We start from the raw sequence: 7,322 nt of genomic DNA, 5'->3' as shown, positions 1-7,322 counted from the left end.
TGCCCCTTCCTGCGGCCCCTCTTTGACACCCACGGGGGCTGCATCCACGGCGCACCTCTGCGTCAGCAACACCAACACCGTGTGCCGTATCGCTGCCATGGAAGCAGCCCAGATAAGTCTGAATTTGTTGTGGATGAGGAAGGGGTACCTGAAATGGACTCCAAGGGAAATAATAGTGAGTCTGAGGAGCAGCAGAAGAATCTGCAGTAATTTGGGCTGGCACCTTCTCCTGGAGAATGTGGCCAGGGATAATCAGTGCAGCCCCTGATGCAGGAGTGCCCTTGCCCCAGGCAGGGAGGAAAGCTCTGTCTCCTCTCAGGTTGGCCAGGACTCTTCCATCCTGCCAGTGAGTGACCTGGCCTTATTCGTGCTTTTGTCACCTCTTGGCAGCCTGACAGCAAAGCAATGTGCCTGAACACAAAGCCTTTAGTGCTAAGGAAACTTGTGTCAGTTCAAAGTTCTGCAGCACTTCTTAGCCCTATTGGTTACAACACTGCATCCGCCTTGGACTGAGTTCAAGATTTCAGTCGTTATCCCCAGGAGGTGGCTCCAGGATATCAAGGAGACAAATTTCACTCCACCCCATGAACCTCCTCTGCAGCAAACCTGTCCTGGAGAGCAGGGCCTGCCCAATTGCCCCTGGCACAACCTCTCACAGCCACCACGTAGAACCTATCTCCCCATCTTCTCTGCAAAGCTGCATAAGGTACTCCTGGCGCACACACTGCTGCTGGGAAAAGTCCTTGTCCTTGTCAGCCCACCCCAGCTCGTCAAGGTGGGTGCACCTGAAGTTCTCCCCACCCCAAGGAAGAGCAGCTGTGGCCTGGCTGTGCCACAGGGTGTGAAGGAGCTGCAATGGGAGTCCAGTGCTGTTCCTGCTGCTCTGGCATAAATAGCATTTCCTCCTGCACCTCTCTCCCTTTCCCTTCCCAGGGCTCTGGCACAGCAAAAATTAGGCAGAAAGTTTCTTATCTCAGCAGCTTTCTTGTCCTGGTGGTGAATGCCCTTGAAAATCTGCCTACTTGGCTTGTGCTTGGAGTCAGCTCTACTCGAGCCACCTCTAACCCAAATCTATCCAAGTATTGCAAGTAACTTTCCAAGGCAGAGCTCTATGGAGAGTTATTTACCCCACTCTTAGGGCAGGTTACTCCGTGTTTTGCTCCATGTTACCTGCACAGCTCCAGGATCCAAGCTACCTTGTCTAGAGCTACTTTAGGTTTCTGTGCACTCGGCTGCATTACTGAATAAAGGCAAAACTGGAATAGCAAGGCACATTTTGTGAGCTGTATTTTTCAACATACTTAGAGAAATATGTGCTTAAAATCTTCTTTTGAAACACGACAGTCCACTTTTCTCACAGAAGATGAAATAACAAAAGGATTGCATATTTTAGTCGAGATATTTAATGCAGCTGTGGGAGTAGCTCAGTTGCTCCGGTGATTGTTATAAGAATTAAATAATAATAATAAAGATACCTTGTTCTACGTAATATCTGCCATCCATAGATACAGATCTCGGATAGGACACGTCATTATTCTTGTTTGGGAGGATCCAGGCACTGTTGCAATACTAGTAATGCAGGTTAAAAGGCATCGACACATACACCCTGGGAAATTCATACTGTTCCGAAATCCTAGCCTGCCTCCACCAGCACAAATTAGGGTCTTTAGGCCAGTGTCATTCATTTTCTCTGATTTCTGTGACGGAAAGCCTGAATTCAACCTTAGACTTCATTGAAAGGCTCATGAATTAAAGTTCAAGTCCAATTTTCCAGAGATTGTTTTGAGGCTACAGCTGATAGCAAAGCCCCAAACCACACCTGCTTGTTGTGCTTTCAAGGGAAAGGTTTCAGACTCTTTTCGCTTATAGATTAAAAGAATCAGCAATTCCCTACTGTAAAATAAGGGTAATATTGCTCTCTTGGGCTTGGTGCTATCATAAGGATTATTTTTGTATTGCTATTTTTCTCCCATGCTCTCTCCACTCTTGCACATGCTATTTCTGTGCAGGTTAAAATGTAACACAGTTACACCCTAGAGTGAATTATACTACAGTTTGAAGAGCAATTCAGTAAATAGAAAACATTTTTTAAGCACAAAAAAGCAGCATTGTGCCACAATTTTGGGGCAGGGAGCAAAGAGTAGCATTACTAAGTGAAACCACAGGGGGGACTTAAATAGCAGAGGAATGTGTTGGTGTTTAGCCAGGACACTGGAGCTGCTGGCATTGCAACTGCTGCGAAAATATTCCACAGATCTCCAGTAACAAGTGGCCAAAGGCCTCGGTTTGCTGCTCTTCTATTCCCGTTAGCCAGTTTAGAGCTAGACACACAGGAGGAGCCTGGATCATACAGCCCAGCTCTCTGCCATTCAGGCACAATGTTGTTTTATCGTCCTTTTCATGAAAGGACCATGCTCCAACTTAAAAACAGTTTGTGTTTTCTGCCTGCTTACTCCTTCTGAGAGATTCTCCTAGACTGCCCATGTCCCTGATGTCAGGAACCTTTGTGTCATTTCCATCTCCAGTTTATTCCCACGTGTTCTGGCACCAGCATCGGCTCTCATTTCAGAGGCTGGTTTGCTCGCTGCTCCTTACTGAGGTATTCTCATGGAGATGGTTCTTGCCTCCTTTTGCCCCGGAGCTACACAGAACTGGCTTTTCAGTCTTCATTCCTAAATGACTCCCAGTTCACCTCAGACCTCTTCCCTCCATCTGCTCTGGCTTCAATTAATCTTAAAGTGCATATGGATGACCAAAAGTAGTTACAGCATTAAATGGGGGGAGGTCTCACTGATGCTTCATACAATGACATTAAAGTCCCCATTTCTCACTGAAATATCTCATCTGGTAATCCCAAGATTGCATTTATCTTTCTGCACCTAAGCTGTAGTGGTGACCTCATATTTCTCCTCCATTTTTGCTTGCAACGCTAAGTTCCCGGGCTGGATCAGAAACTTGCTACTATCCCCTTGTCGGTTCCCAATTCTCTTGTATTTGTCCCGACTCTCAGCTTGCATGCAGTTTTCCAATTTGTTTGTTCTTAGCCTTGGCATTTCTGATACTGGGATAGCGTGGTAGTTTTATAACCTCTAAAAGACATGTCCCTGCTTGTTACTTTACTCACACCCACCTAACCCATTTTTCCTCCTTCCTAGTTCAGGAAACAAGCCCTAGACTACATATAATTATAGTCTGTGTAGTTATAAATGAATGTGCCTTCTGTGTTTTACACCTACGTTTTAACTGGCATTGAGAAGAGCACGCCTGATAACCTAAGATACAGGACATAGAAGAAACCAGAGAATGACGGACATTTCTAACATAGCAGCACATGGACCTCCCATCTGCTTCTGTCAAGGAAGCTGAGGTTACCCACACATGGGTGTAAGGGCTGAATATTTTCTGCTGAGACCTTTTTCCAGCGAGGAACCTGTGCCTGGCTGTGCAGGCATGCCTGGTTTTCAGACAGGTATGCACTGCACATTCACCAAACTGCACGAGGCGTTGCAATTGTATCTGTGTCAGGTGAGCTTGACTACCACAGATCACGTATTCTTTGCCATCTTGACTATGTCCAAACTAGATCTCAAAGCATCTCACTCCTGGTGAGGCATGTTGTGTGAACCTCTATAAAAGCCCTGCACAGCGAGGAAGGATTAGAAGCACAGCTTCGTTATGAGTTCATCTATGTTGATTCCTGAGGATGTAGCAAATAGCTGTTGCCCATGTTCATGTGCTAAATATCATTAGTGTCTCTTCCTCTGTGCTACCATGGTGGTAGGACTGCTAATGCAAACGGTTCTCAAATGGAAGCTTGACCTCACATGACTTGCACCTAAGTCCATTCAAATCTCTCTCACAAATGTTTTGATACAGCCTAAGGCTGGAGATATTTTCCAGTCCTACGAGTCTGTGTTTCATACAAGCTAAAGCTATTTCAAATCAGTGACAGAGGGGAATATCTTCTCATCCTGCCAAAGGTTTCAACTTTTGGCAGGTATCTGACCCACAATTACACATGTGTTGGACACGGTTTGTGTTTAGGATGCCTGAACATCCTTCTGCACATGTTCAAACATAGCGAATTTCTATAAATTGCCTGACCATGGACTTTGCAGGGACACTCAAACTGGGTTGGCGCTTCAGTTCGGCATGACCAGCATCTGTCTCGAACAGCCTTTAAAGAAAGCATCTAGCCTGGGCATTAATTAGCTGCAGCTTACCTTGCTTGCTCACTGATGCCAGTGAGAAGTGATGGGCTGTCAGCAGATTGATAAAGCTGGACAGTCTGAATACAGCCTTGGTCATCTCGGCAATTCCTTACTGCTGGATATCTCTGCACGGAGTGGTCTCCGGAGTTGCTTTCAGACACCTTGCTTCTCTGGCTGATGGTTCACTGATGCCATTGCACAAGGGAAAAGACACTGAAGTAACACACTCTATTCCCTGGGCAAATGGAGCCACTTAAAAGACATTAAGAAAATAGGAAGAGCCTTAATACATCCTGTTTTTATCCTACCTAATTGTAAAAGCTCTTCCTGTCTTGACAGAAGTTCATACAGATGTTTTGATGCTTTAATAATCTTTTCAATAGTCTTTTCTTCTGAACAAAACCCAGCTTTTCTGAGTATCTGTCCCATGATGAACTGCAATGGTTATGGAAAAAAGAGAACATCAGGTCTGGTGAATGAAAAAAATTCCATTACCACAATCCGAAAGCTTATTATTATAATCAATACCAGTTTACTTTTTCCCCTAAAAATGCAAAATCATTTTTCAGAATGGCCTTTTAAATCTTTGATTTCACTTCAGCAGTGATGAAGCAACATTAACCTTTAGACTCTCGGTTTATCTGTGCATAAGTTAAGGATTTCTTAAGGAAAACAATCCTTTTGTGTAACTCTTAGAAAGGTTACACAGGCAAGAGAAGATTTTCGGAGCAAACTCAAGAAACTGCAGAAAACCTTACACAATCCCTGGAGAGGGCAGCTGCAGGTTAGCAAGGCCTTGATGTAGGGAGGTGCTGTTACTTGCCAAAATTGGGAATTCCTCCGTAACAGGCTGGTGTGTTTTAACCAAAGGGCAGAGCCCTCTGCTCCTGTTAATCAGCGCTGCACTGCTGGGGCTGTAGCAGTTCACGCTGGTGGAGGTTCTTGGCAATGTTGAGCGCTGTGGTTAGGCAGAATACCCATCTGCAAAGAATGATTCCTGGCATCCTTGCAGCTCATTTCCCAGGTTAGTGTATTTCCAGGCATTTGAAAGTTCCTTTCTCTTAATAGCTGCTATCCATCATTATAAAAATGAGCATAACAAACGAAGCAGAATGGCCAGTTTTGCTCTAACTCCATTGACCTCACTGGATTTACATTAGAGAAGACTTTGGAGTAATAAATTTGCATTTGCACAATTACAAGGAACGTGCTGTAATTCCTCCCACCCCGACTGCTATTGATTTCCCGGGTGCCAGATCAGCGCAATGCAGCCCCGTGTAGCTGCAGTGGACCAGCTCCGGTGGCAGGAGCAGGGGGACGTGCTGGCCCTGCTGGCACCGTGTCACAGCAATGGTGCTGCTCGGATGTGGGTGCCTTCTGCTAAAGGCCCACCCCACCCCTTTATCGCTACCTCCTGAAGCACCAGGGAGGAAAGTTCCTGGAGCAGCCTCCTGGCAGATGCAGGAAAGGTAAAATAGCCTAACAGGTCGATTTTTAAATGGAAATCAGTATGATTATAAATGTCATCATGAGCTCTGTGAAAACAGAGGGCAGGACTCAGGGATGCTCCTGCTAACTTCTAGTCCTGGGTTTCCACATGTATCTTCAAGGGAAAACCAGAAGCCCTTAAGACTGTTTTCTTTCCTGTAGCAGGAAGAAGGATTGAGCCAAAATTTGCAAAGGTGCAATAAATGTTATTAGCCTCCTGGGGCATAACAATCTTGGACAAAGGCTTTTTTAAGGAATGGGTGAGCCACGGGAATATTTCATTAATTGTGGATGGTATTCAGAGAACAGCTGTAAAGATCGGCAGAGGAAGTATTCAATTTGTATGAAGAATGATGAAAGGATGCTGCCTGCGTGTGTGGGTACAACAACCTACAGCTCTCACAGGAGTGTGGGTACCTTGAGGAAAACGCTTTGGTTAGGGCAGTCAATTACTGCCATGTAATTTGACAAAAAAAGACTGAATTAAGTCAACGGAAACTGGAGACACAAGCCACGCTCATGGAAACTTTTTTTTTTTTTTGGAAGCGGATCACCCACCTGCCTCTTCCTTATGAAATGAGAGATCTTAAAGATCACTGAAGAGGAGGGAATCAAGAGCAACGCATTTGTTAGCAAGTCATAAATTTGCAGGGAGAAAGTGAGGGGAGCAGAAAAAGAATGAACTTGAATTTCACAAGGGCGAGAGGCACCCTCGAACCCCGGCAGTTGCTCGGCTCATGGCAGAGAGCCATCAACTGGGAGATGCAAAGTTGCAAAGCAGCATCTGACAATGAAGTTCACAAGTCGTTAACCAGCGATGTAAAGATGTGCTCGACAGGCTGCAAGTGAAACGACCTCCCAGGTTTAACACTTAGTCTTCATAATATGCCAGAGAAATTTCTGAGGAGAGTAGTCGGCCAAAAGAAAATGAACAATAAACCCTATGATGGAAGTCAATGCTCCTGGAAACTTTTATTATTTCTTTGGTTAAATTTTTCTCTATTATTATTTCTCTGTGCATAGCATGGATGAAAGGTCCTGGGTGAACTGAAGTCCTCTGACCATCCTCAGAAGGCTGAAGTTAGAGGACCTTTCAAAGCAAGGTTGCTCATCCTGGTAAACACAAAATCTTCACCTGATCTGAAACAAAAAGTGTCCTTTCAAGTTTGAGCCACTCAACTTTTTTTAAAACCATTTAAAATACTTTAAATTTGCATTTTTTTTCTTTAAAATTTGACTTCTATTTCAAGCACATTAAAATTCTCCCCTCTACTCCTTTTTAGTCAAAACTCTTCACTGAATTCTTCAGTTTATAAATAGTTTTGGTCCTCTAAACCATCATTTTTATGACTTTCATATTTCTGGAAAAAAGGCGCTGCTATTATTAGTCACCTACAGTCTTCAAGATATTACCCAAAGTATTGTCAAACAACTTCTGTTCCACTATTACTGCGAGGGCACCCTATTAAATGGATGTTTTTTCTTTGACCAGTCACTTCAGACAGGTTTCTCAACCCACAGTTGTGCAATCAGTTAGCAAATTATTTTGACGTTGAAAATACTCTTAGAGGAAATTTCCAGTTTGTTCTCACATGGTTGTGTGCTCCCAGCCACCTTTCTCTC

This window comes from Egretta garzetta, unplaced genomic scaffold (assembly GCF_000687185.1).
Source record: "Egretta garzetta isolate BGI_Z169 unplaced genomic scaffold, ASM68718v1 scaffold333, whole genome shotgun sequence".
Taxonomy (NCBI): Eukaryota; Metazoa; Chordata; class Aves; order Pelecaniformes; family Ardeidae; genus Egretta; species Egretta garzetta.
This window is presented reverse-complemented; position numbering follows the sequence as displayed.